The sequence below is a fragment of the Peromyscus leucopus genome, chromosome 3, assembly GCF_004664715.2.
Source record: "Peromyscus leucopus breed LL Stock chromosome 3, UCI_PerLeu_2.1, whole genome shotgun sequence".
Taxonomy (NCBI): Eukaryota; Metazoa; Chordata; class Mammalia; order Rodentia; family Cricetidae; genus Peromyscus; species Peromyscus leucopus.
Genome location: NC_051065.1, coordinates 132,990,568 through 133,003,284, shown reverse-complemented (window position 1 = coordinate 133,003,284; position 12,717 = coordinate 132,990,568). Strand labels below are relative to the sequence as shown.

General features: G+C 39.9%; 1 protein-coding gene across 45 annotated transcripts in view; it reads left to right on the top strand.

Annotated features, from left to right (window-relative positions):
• Positions 1–12,717, top strand: part of Plekha5 (pleckstrin homology domain containing A5) — a 185,638-nt gene that overhangs the window by 85,739 nt on the left and 87,182 nt on the right. Inside the window, exon 1 of one of the 45 annotated variants that reach the window (XM_037204033.1) lies at positions 7,994–8,167. The exons of the other annotated variants lie outside the window; for them this stretch is intronic. The gene's annotated coding sequence lies outside the window, so the exon portion shown is untranslated. Of the gene's footprint in view, positions 1–7,993; positions 8,168–12,717 lie in introns of those variants that run through there. 45 annotated transcript variants of the gene reach the window in all.

Genomic DNA, 12,717 nt, shown 5'->3' with positions numbered 1-12,717 from the left:
CTTTAAATGCAGTTGTAATTTCTAAAAAAGGACATTAACTTCCCTTAAATATGGTTAGCCACACGCCGGGCGGTGTACCCACACCCTCTTGAGTTAACTATTTTACAGTCTGCATCGCGGACCATGATAGGGTTTGGAGGAGGAGGAAACCTGGTGGTGAGCCTGCCGAGCTCGGGAGTGGACATTGTGTTCCTGGGGCCCTGTCGTCCCTCCTCTTCTTCCTCTCCTGTCTTCTAATAGTTTATCCTTAGTGACTGCTCAGTCTAGTTCTTAGGTGAATCAGCATGTGGCCAGGATTTATAGTTAACATGTTAAAAGTTCTTCTTAACAGTTTCTCTTACAGCACCTTTTTAAAAACAATAAGTATTCCTTTGTAAGAAATTATGTCCAGAGTTAACTTCATTTTTTTCTATTGCTTTAAAGGAATGAAACTGGAAGATTAAATTAGTTTGTTATTGGTTATTAGAGAAAATCTGACTTAGACAAACTAATAAGATTGATTTATGATCTGTCTCTAGAAAATAATGTGAGTCTTCACAGAGTGTAATTCCTTCATTGAGAAATAGCAATACTCAGCAGTGAGAGGACAAAGAACCCAATTAAAATGTGAGCGAGACTTGACGAGACGCTTTGGCAGAGGAGATACACAGATGGCCACAAGCCCATGAAAAATGCTCTGAGTTGTCGGTGGGGAACTTGATTTATGTAGCGTGGTGTGCCTATTAGAGTGGCCACCTTCCCTTCTGGGTGGTGTGGAGGAGAGCCGCTTGACTCCAGGTGGCCAGAAAGCAGAGAGGAGGGGAGGGGAAGCAGGGAGGGTGGGCGCCCTTGCCAGGGATTCCTTTCCTTCATGGAGGCCCGAACTCCTGGTTTCTGCCAGCTTCAGCGATGTGTCGATGCGTCAGATGACGAGTGAGTTCTTCAGTGGATCAGCCCTCTAGTGAAGTCTGAGACCTGAGAAAGCCCGTCACTTTTCAGAAGCTCAGCCCCTGGCAACCAGGCCTTTAGCCGGTGGGCATGCGTTATAAAACAAGGTCTCATTGTAAGCACAAGCTGGTCTCTTGCCTCATCTCCGGGTTCTAGCCTTTTAGGCATATCCCTCCAAGGCTAAGCAAAAGCTACATTTGTTTCTATTCTTCAAAGTTACAGCCAGATTGGGTCTGGTATGTTTGTGTTCATTTCTCAAATAGCGATCCCACAGTGTTCACCAAACACCTTTGTGTTTTATAAAAATCTTGGTAGAATTACATATTAAAACATAAGCAAAGCCTAATGTAGGGATTTGTTCCTTTCCAGCTTAGAAATTACAGTGTTAATGCACATGTGAACAGCTTGCACATTCAGTCTCTACTGCTATGTACACTCAATTTTTTATTGAAACAGTAAACATAAAAGAGTTGGTGGGGATCCTAGAAATTTCCATTTATTCATATCCAACTCTTAGGAAATTTGAAATGCTGCATAACAAAAGAAATCCATTCATAATATACAAATAAAAGGAGATAGAAAATTCAGTCTCAAAAATAACATTAGAGGCAGACCTCAAAATGTGGGGTTTTTGTTTTGTTTTGTTTTTTGTTTTTGTTTTTTTTTTAAAGCATAAGCACTCCACTTTTTATTTTAGCTGCTGTCTTGTTTAATGTGAAATTCAAATACCTCTTGGAGCTGGGCTGGAAGTATGTGCAGTTATGTCCAGTGCAGCTAGTAGGAGATGAAAACTTCTGCTTACCCTGCCGCGGCATTCAGACACCCAGCTTTGGGAGATGGCTGCCAGGTTGCTTTTATTTGGTCCTAAATTTTTTGTTTGGCAAGAAGGGCCTATAACCCAAGGGTTGCTGCTAGGAAAATGTGTTTGTTTTATGGAAGAAAAAGAAACACATGAGTGAATTTTTTTCTTCAGTTCTGTGATATCTGGCCAGGTGTGGTGGTGCATGCCTATAATCCTGGCCCTGAGAAAGGCAGCAAGAGGATCCTAAGTCCAGTCTTGATGACATAGTGAGTCAAGGACATCTTGGGCTGCATAAGGAGACTTTGTTTTGAACCAGGTAAAACCCGAGCATCTGTCAGAGGAAGTACACTAAGTTGGCCCGTTTCTAAAATCTGCTAGTGTACCCATAATTTATGCTCCTCAGAACCAGTGCTAACTGAAGCTACTGCTTAAATTAATATACGTCAGTCCTTAATTGCTTGGTCTGTTACATTTAATGTAAAGATGTGTAGCTGACTTAGAGTTGAAGTTATAAATTACTCCGCTTGTAACCTCCACTCCAGAATATCTAATGCCCTCTTCTGGCCTCTCTGGGCACCATATGCATGTGGGATATGCACACATATACGTGCACATGAATAAAAATAAATCTTTAAAGAAAAAACAACTTAGCAGGCAGGCGTCATGTCTGGACCTTTCGTTGGGTCAGCAGTACAGCTAAAGGTGCTGGCTCTTCATCCCAGGGCCTGTCTGAGCCGTGCGTCTCCATGTGCACTCTGTCCTGCATGTGTCCTCAGTCTACATACCGCACATAGTGCCACAAGAAAGTTTTATAAATTTTTAATACAGTGAAAATGTAATTAAAGATTAACCACTCTGTCCTTTTTTTATTTTTTCTATCAAGTGGGAGGGAAAAGGTGTAAAAGTTTCCAGAGCCAATACAGACTTAACCACACATTTCCACTCTAGTTCAGAAGTTGAGATGTCTTCTGACAGTAAGGACACAGGAAACTGATGCTAACCAGTTTTAATGCATCTTTGCTTTTTGTTTTGTTTTGTTTTGGGACAGGGCCTCAGTATGTAACTGGCTGCCCTGGAACTCACTGTGTAGACCAGGCTGGCCTCCATCTCACAGAGCTATGCTGCCTTTGCCTTCAGAGTGCAGGAGTTAAAGGTGTAGCCGCCACGGTCGACCTTTCGTTGTGTTTTGTTTGCTGCCCTTAGGTCATACCTGTCCCTTGGATCTGTATGTGTTTGGGAAAGTGAGTTCGAATTAGTCCAGTGTCCATGTGTGCACATTCACTGTGCAGAAAAGTCCGTCCTACCCCAGAGAGGCAAGTGCTTTTGAAATATAAGTCTGTAGCTGCTCACAGTGGCTGAGGATAACACGCAGTACAACCTCAGCTACCAGCTTGGGCAGGAGCTCTCTGAGAAGACAGTATTTGAACAGGACTTAAGTAATGTAGATTGGTGAGGTACTACACAGCTTATAAACTAATTGAATTAGTTGTAACTAGGCAAAAAGCAGAAATTAGAAAGGACTAGAAGAAGAAATAGAGAATTTTTAAAGTCTTATATCAGACTCTTACTGAACTGCCTTTAGAAAGAAGGTCAGGCTGCTCATTAGTGACCTAAGACTAGATATTCTCAAATTCAAAGGTTCTGAGTCCTGTTAGTAAGCAAGTATGTTTTAATAGCTACCACTCCCCAAGGAGGAAGATTCTAGTGGCATGAAGGCCTTTTTCATTCTAATTGGTTTCTTCCTAAGCAGGTGTTTATGAACTAATTGGATTCCTAAATCATTCATCTCTTCCAATTACTTGTTCCAGACGTTTGCTGTTTTGTGAGATTTTATCTCTAAAGGAACACTGCCTTGAAACACAAAACATCTTTGAATATTTTCTGGATAGTAAATGGACTCACCCCCTCTCTCCTTTCTTGATTTTTAAGACAGTCTTCACCTCCTAGGAACTGAGATCACAGACATGTACTACAAAGTCAAGTTCATTCTAATATTTTTCTCATCAGAAAGGTTTGTATTAATGACCTTGGAGATGAAAATCAGTAACCAACCAATTAGACATCTTACACTTCCTGTTTTACAATAGTGTTAAGTACTGGAAGAAATGACCGGAAGGTGCATTTCTTTCTCATTACAAGGACCTATATTTGAAAATTAATTATGAGTAAATTGACCCCATGAATGGAATTGGGTTTCAGATTGAGATATTCAGGATAAGTCTGATTTGCAGAATAATGTTGAGGATCCTGATAAGTCAAGTAAGTCAAGGACAACAATGGCATTTTTAAGATGAAATACAACTGAGAAGTGGCTGAAGAACGACAGTGTTCCTGCTGGGCCTGGAGTCGTCTCACAGCCACACCTGGGGTGTGCTGAAACAGTGTTGGTGTCATCCTGGCTGGGCCCTCAGTCCCCCAGATAGACTGGAGGTGTGCTGAAACATTTGTGTGGGGAAAATTCTTAGGAGAACCTTGCTGAACTTTCTCTCTGTTTTTTTTTTCCTTTATTATTTAATGTGTGTGTGTGTTTTGGCTGCATGTATGTATTATCTTTTTACCATGTGCAGTGGCCAGGGGTTGGATCCACTGGTACAGGAGTTACAGGTGGTTGTGAGTTGCCATGTAGGTGTTGGTAATCAGACCCTGGTCCTCTGCTAGTGCAGCCAGTGCTCTTAACCTTAACTGAGCCAACTCTAATCCTTCTCTGTGGTTTTTACTTTTTTATTTTTATTTATTTATTTATTGGTTTTCAAGACAGAGTTTCTCTGTGTAGCTTTGCACCTTTTCCTGGAACTCACTTGGTAGCCCAGGCTGGCCGAGAACTCATAGAGATCCGCCTGACTCTGCCTCCTGAGTGCTGGGATTAAAGGCGTCGTCCACCACCACCACCACCACCACCACCACCACCACCACCACCACCCGGCTCTCTGTGGTTTTTAAAACTGCTTTATTTTTGTTTGTGTACGGAGGAGGTGTATATTCCCACTCTGGGACTTCATTCTCTCCTACCGTGGGCTTCAGAATCAGACTCATGTTGTCAGGCTTACATGGCAATAACTTTTACCAGCTGGGCCACCTCACTGGTCCCCTCTCTCTTAATGAGGCATGGCTTCTGCCCTATACTTTAGAGATACATGAGAAGAAAATGGAGATTAGTTGTGATTTAGGATTCCCCACTGATTTGAAGTTGATTAACTCCAACAGTGTAGTGGGATGTCTATCTTTTCTCAGCTTTCTTCCTGAAAATGTGATTAATGTAAGTATTTGAGATGAGCTGGACAGAATTGTACAAGGCACGTGGGAATTACCTTATCATTAATCATGTTTTTCTTGAAGTAAATAGTTTGTCTGCTATTGGGAAGCTTTTGTAGGTGTGGTGTTTAGATGTTTTGCTAACGTGTGTGCTCTCAACACAGCTATCCCTAACAGATTTTATCTTGCAGTAGTTAGGTCAGCCATCACATTGTTAATGGTTTCCACATATCCCCGGGCAGTTAGCCATTTCCTCTTCTGGGCTCTGTAAATCAGGTTATGTTTTAATGATTTGTTTACAGCTTGCTTTCTCAAATTAAACTGTCGGTTTGTCCTGTCATGACCTTGAGATGAGGGACCTTATCTTACTGTCCCTTTTATGCCCATGGCCCACCACAGTTTCCCTGTGGAGGACTGTGAACAGTGAATAAGTGGGGGAGGGCCCCAGAGAAACCATACAGGCTCTGGTAACTTCTCAGACCAAATGCTGGGTTGATTTGTCACTCTTAATGCCCCTGGTAGTTCCTAGACTCTTCAAACAGATCTCTTGCTTCATTTTATTCCTTTTCTCCAGGCAGTGCTATGTAGAACCACCATCCTACTGTGTGATTCTGTAAATACTGTGCTGTGTTTTCATTTTATTTTAAATGTTCTGCCTTCCTGTGGGATCACATCTAAATCAGATTGCTAGGATAATAGAAAACTTTCTTTTAGTACATTACTTTGTTCTTCTGAGTGCTTGGGGGTTTTTTGTTGTTTGTTTCTTTAGAACAGGGTAGGTTGTCAAGATTTTAACCTGAAATGTTCTCCAGTGTTCATATTTGAACCCAGCTGCCCAAGTGGTGGCACTGTTTGGGGAAGCTGTGGACTTTGAAGTTTGTATTCAGCCCCTAATTTCTGTGAAGCATTCCTATTTCTGGTTGCTGTGGTGTGATCCGCCACTAACACACAGCCCACCTTTCCACGTGTTGGTCTCCTTAGGAAGTGCCCTCCAAAACATGCCCAGGGTTGTGCGTTACCAACCCTAGACATCTCTCAGTGGAGTCATTTTGATAATTAAGTCCACCAATCACAAAGAGTCTCGCTGTAGCTAGAGCTAGCCACTACCTCACAATCCTCTAGTCTTGGCTTTCCTAGATGTTAGCATATAAACATGTATCATTGTATTTGACTTAGTGAACTTAGGAAGGCTCTTTATTACAAAGCTGTCCTGATAAGGAAATCTTCATTAGGTAATAGAAAGTCTAATTGCTGTGAGAGATAATAAGCCTTCTATATGTTAGCTATCTCATTCTGTTTATAAGTTGATTGGATTTCTGCTATTTTGCCCTTGGAATTGTGAGGGAAGTTTTATTGACTTTTATTTTTCTGAGTGGGATTATTTTCTTTCTTAGTGTAAAAAGTTTAAATTGATTATAATTGAAATTAGCAAAATCTTAACCTAAAAAAGGAGGGGAGGATTATGAACCATATGTACAGCCTTCTGGTTTTACCAAACTGTTGGCCTGCTTTCTTATATTTCAGACTACATAGTGAAACAATTTTGTCCTCTGGTTTTAATTTTTGTTATAGCAGTTTCGTAGAAAAGGAATGCTTTAGCACCCATTAGGTTGTGTGTTAGATTTGGTTTTAAGACAGCTCAAACTAACATATTAGAAAAGCATTATACCATTAACATTCTAACAAGATATTTACAGTATGTTTGGTAAAGTGGTTTGCCAATTCTCATATAAATTATCATTTTGTGAAAGAGAATGAACTATAAAAGAAATATGGTCAGCCATTAAATAAGTCAACTTTTGATTATGTGGCTTTATATGATTTTTCTCATTCTCACAAAAGGCCCATAGGAGTATATGTTAGACTTGTTTTCCTTCAAAGAAAGCAGAGGCTAGGTGACCTGTCTGTGATCAGAGAAGGCACCGAACTTGAAAATGCAGCATCAGACTCCAGGGCTGGTTGCCTTTGACCACTAATTAGGCTGGACTGCTTCCTGCAGGACCACACATCTACATCTACAGACAGAACAGTGTGGTGGGGCAGCTAGACACACCAAAAAGTACTAAGTTAGGCGATGACAGATTTTTATTTGCTTGTTTATAACAAGAAATTGAAAATAAGCATCTGTTAGTGAACAGGTTTAGCCAGCTAGTGGGAAGTCGTCAAGTGAAAGCTAGGAACGTCAGTGGGCCTGTTGTGAGGCAGCCGTCTACTGTGATGACCTCCTGTGTACACAAACTTTGCTCTCAAAGTGTATTTCAACAGAATGTCTTTTGAGCATTAGCATAACTGATAAAATGCCTGGGCAGTGGCGACACTCACATTTTCAGGTTTCATTAGCAGTTATGACCACAAGTAAATGACTCAGCCACCGATGTGCCTCAATTTTTTTCAGTAAAATGAAGGTAAGAACAGAACCTGTCCACTTGGATTATGAGGCCTGCATGGGTTTGTAAAATACTTGACATAGTAAATAGTCAATCTGAGCAACTATCATTGTTTCTGGATGGTGAAAAACAGAAATTTCAGCCTTTCTGTCTTTTATTTGTTGAATTTTGAAATGTTATGTACTGACTTTGGAACAATTCAAGGTCAGGGGAGCCTCTAATCCCAGCACTCAGGAAGCAGAGGCAGGTGATCTCTGTGAGTTTGAGACTAGCCTGGTCTACAGAATGAGTTCCAGGACAGTCAGGGCTACACACAGAGAAACTCTGTCTCAAAAAACAAAACAAAAATTTTTTTAATTAAAAAAAAGGAGTCCTTTTAGTTGGTATGCTTACAAACAGTACATGGCCAATTATTTAGAACATTATTTTAAATTTCTCACTAAGCATTTTCCTCAGGAGCTATCTGTAATCATATACCTTAATATTTTACCCTATCTTCTATGCCAAATTTAAGGAAATTGAAGTCATATTTTATTTTTTTGGCTAGAAGGCAAGCTTAATCATAACACATTCTTCCAGAGAAACTGCTTTAATTTGCGGGTGCAGTGACAGGCTGACGTCAGTGCGGTGTCAGACTTCAGAGTGGCAGGCCAGCCTGGAAGCCACAGTGCATTTCCTTGGTCTTTGGTCCTCACAGGACTCACTGAGAGCGGCTCAGAGACAAAGGAGTTGAGTCTGTTTCCATCGGGGTCCCCTGTGCCTGTAGCTGATGTCTTGAAGGATGTGTGTGATTCAGGAGGTGAGTGGCTCTTGCCTGCTGTTAGAGCTTCTGCCTTGCTCTCAGTGACCGGCCTGGAAGGAGCCCTCTGCAGCCGTGGTGCCACGCAGGTGCCCACGCAGAGGCTTGGCCTGTCGTCATACTTCTGAGCTATTAGAGTCATGTAAATATGTTTATTCGGTTTGCAATTGCACATTTTAAGAAATCGTGTCTTTGTCTGCCCTTAACTTCCAGCTGCACAAATACATCGTAGACATGGCTTACTTTAAAGCCAAGAATTTTTATTTTGAAACAAATCTCAGTTTACCTTACTTAATATTTTAACCTACTCAGATGAGAAGTTGGGAACTCTCCCCCCAGAATTAGATGAATAGTTCTTCAGATATTCTTATGGAAAATATAGGCAATATTATTGTATAATGTTTAAAATTTTTAATGTAGCTTAAATTGATTAACAATTAGTTTAAACTGCCTTTGTTTCTCTAATCTGGGGACTGTTTCTGTGGTGTGATTCAAAGTAGGAATTCTTACTAACCTAAACTTTAAGAACAAAATACTAGCAGAAAATTTTATATTAGAGACAGTATTTTTTTCCCTTGGGAAAAGTTTTAGGAACATAAATTGTTGAATCTAACAAATGTGACTTTAAGAATTTATTCTTCCTGGCAATACCAATTCATATTTCTTCAAATTATAATATAAATATATTTAGTTTGAAAGCATGTATAAGAAAGTTATGCTGAGCCTCCTTTTGTTTTTGAAAAGCTTTCACTTAGAATTTCTTTTCTCTGTTTTATAGACACATTGTTTATGTTGTACATATAGGAGCTTCTAAAGTCTTTTCCTATTGACATTTATGGCATTATGCTTTTCATGAAGGTTCAATAGCGGTTTTGATTTCAACTTGTTAATAATAGATGTTTTATATGAAGAAAGGACAATAATTCTTAAGAAATATATCTTGTTTCAATTTTGTGTAACAAATAAGAATGATTTACTGAACAGTTTTTATGTGACTAACATTTTTTGTCATTATATACAATACCAAATTTAAGGGCTAGATTGCTACCTTATGGTTCCCAGTGTGGTATATATCACTTACATATTTGGAAGCATAGAAATAGGGCTTCAAGTCCGTTCTATTGAACTTGACAGCTTTAAGATTCAGTTTTTCCCTGAAGTTGCTGAGTTTTCAGCTTCTACCTAAGATTCTGCCCAAAGCTAGAAGATTCAAGAAGTACCGTATATGGGAAAGTCGTGAATACTTCTATTCCCTTTAAAAATTTATCATGAATTCACTAAAAATAATTTAACATGTTTTTAAAAGTCTGTGTTTTAAACCGAAGCAGTGCATTACCGTGGCATGATGCCTTGGAACAGATGAGGCACACAGCTTAGACAAAGATGGTTTTGAGGCATTATGACATCAGAGGTCATTGGCTGCTACCAAAGTTCAAGTGAGAAGAATCTGCTGTAACTTCTTTTTGAATGAACAGGAAATTAAATCTGACAAAGAGATAGTAAGCATAGCTGTAGGGAAATGACTTGAAATGGACCTAAAAGTTTCCTTGGCTCTATAGTAGAGCTAGTTATACTTGGCAGGAGTTTAGTGTGGTAAACTCAGATGGCTGTCTCAGCCCTTTTCAGGCTTAAACTGTATATTTTGTTCTCTTGTGGTGAGCAAAACAAAACCATGGGCATATTAGATGCTTAATAGCATGTCAGCATGAATAACTAAAGTTACTAAGCAAGTTAAGTGAGAGAGGAGAATCTCTGTATTCGAGAGATCCGGTCTCACTGCCAAGGTCAAAGCCTGCCCACTCATAGCTAGCCAACTGAGGATGTTCCACACAGGCCCCTTTTAGAAGTCAGTGTCTCCAGACACAGGGCTCTGCAGAAGCCCCTGAACTGGGCCTACACTTCTGCCTGTGTGGCTAAATGTCACTACTCTGTTCATCTCTTAAAGGAAGGGCCTCCCTCAGCTCTTCTGGGTTGGATTTCCTTCCCACTTTTGCCCTGAGCATAAGTGCGTCTGCCACCCATATTTTGTCTATAGCTTTGTTACTCTTGGTCGTTATGTTCTGTGATTGAGGCTGTGTTGCCAGGGCTCATTTGAATGAATAAAAAGCATTTGCAGTGCCGAGAATGATGCATCCATTTTGAAAGGAAGTTCATCTTGTTTCACATGGGTATTGTTTTGACTTATGCTCATGAGATCATTGTTTCAATACAGCTCATGTCATTTCTAAAAATAAGTAAATACTGTGGAGTAAAAAATAGGTAAATTAAGACACTGGAAAGTTGGCTCAGTGGTCAAGAGCACCAGCTGCTCTTCCAGGGGACCCAGGTTCGGTTATCCACTTCTCCATGGCCCCTCACAACCTCTCTAACTCCAGTTCCAAGGAATCCAGCTCCCTCTCCTGGCCTCCCCAGGCATTGCATGCACATGGTACACTTAAATACTTGGAGACAGAGCATTCATACACATATAATTTTAAAGTAAAATATTGTTAAAAGAATAGATAAGTTCATTAACATTTTTCCATTTGAATTGGATTATGTACTTGGTCAATTTGACTCTTCAAGAGAACGCTTCATCCTCAGTAAAGCAGTAGGAGTACTTTAAATTGTGTGGTAATTTACATGTAGGATAGAATTAGGTTACATGTCTAAAGTGATATGCCTAAGAACTAAGGCTTGAACTTGGCTTTTTCTGGTTTGCTGTTTGCTTCCTTCCCAACAAATGTCTATTTAATCTATGTTACTACTGAGTGTTACTAATTAGCATTCATTAGGGAGTGGTAGAGTTGTCTAAATTCATGAAATTATAGGTTATATGTTTTTAAATACCAAGTTATTGCTTTTAAATGACAAATGGAATATTGTTGTATGTTTGTAGTTGAGGTTTTAAATTTTATTTTAAGAATTTCCACCTACCCTGGAACTTTTGTGGCAATATTTTTTTGTACACATTTCTTTGCCATTTTTAAAATAGTCCTTTAAACCACTGTAATATACTGAAATCCTTTTTATTCTGCTATGTGTCTTTGTATATGCTTTTCCACCCTAGACCTCTCAACAATACATTTTAGGTATAGGCCGTATTACTGGTGTTCCTTGTTCACTAAATTGTAGCTGCCTGTGCCGTTTTGTGTCATATTAAGGGATGGTACAGGCAGCCAGCAATCTTGTAAATCAAGGAAGTCCCCAGTTGTGTTTGTTTTCAGTAACTAGTTCTTCTAGCACGTCCTACTTCAACTACCGTTTGGTAAGGCATACTTACTAATATACCTTGATGCAACCAAACTCTTTACCCTTCCAGAAAGGTAGAGGTTGTATGTTTTGTTTTTTTTCCTTGGTGCACATTTTATATAGCTGTGGTACAGCATTAAGAAGTAGTTACAGTGAGGTAGATTAAAGTGCTTCCTAAAATGTCTTGGGATCAGAAAAACATGTGATATATAACAGACACAGAAATGGATTTGGTAATTTGCAATTAAAATTTAAGAAGTAGACTGCTCTGAATGTGGTGCTCCAGAGGGTATAGCTCAGTGGTAGAGCTGCTCTGTGTATGTACAGATCCTGACTCCATTGCCAGAACCGCCACCTCCCTGCCCTTGAAGATGGGATGCACAGCCGTGGTGCAGAGTGGTGAGATAGTGCAGGCTGTGTGCAGGATGAGTTCTAGCCTCTACCAGAAACAGTAGGCTTAATTTCTTTACACTTGGCAGAAAATTACCCTGAATTTGTACGCACATCTTAAATTCATATTTCTGCCTTGACCATACAATGCTAGCTATTCTTTTCATTAAGAAAAACATCCTAGCCAGGCGCAAGTAGCACACACCTGTAATCCCAGCACTGGGGAGGCCAAAGCAGGCAGATCTCTGAGTTCAAGGCCATCCTGGTCTACATAGTGAGTTTGCCTATGGGTAAAAAGCTGTGTTGGAATTTATTTTAGTCTTTTTTTTTTTTTTTTTTTTTTTTTTTTTTGCCTTTAATTTACCAAGTGGTCTGAGATGTAACCCTGTTGTGACACTCAGGTGGATGTGACAGGAACATTTTGTCTTTAACTAGCATAGTGCTAATTGAATTATTCTTGAGTTACTTCAGAATTATTTAAAATCTATTCCAAGTGTTTCTTTTTATAGGTATATGTAATATACATGCTATTTTTATTTTTAAGAGCTTTTTCAAAGGACAGTATGCATTCCCTGGGGTGTGTGCTCTCGGGTTCTGCACTGCGGGTGTTCTAGTCTGTAAAGAGTCTTCAGCCTCCCGCTTGGCTTGTTGCACTATGTTCACGTTTTTCCTACCCAGCTTTAAGCCCCTTTCCTGGGTTAGGCTGAGCCAGATTTTCAGTTCCTGTTGGTGAGATGCATGCCTTGGAGTTGGTGGCATTTGTACTCTGTGGTACCTGTGATAGGGGAATGTGACATAACATTTCTAAATCTGCTGTGGTGATAATTTTTATTGGAACAGCTGGCTAAGAGAAGAAAATGGTTACAAAGCTTGAGAGAGAGCATAGCAAGATGAAAAGGCATCAAGTTTAAATTAAATTGGAATTGGAG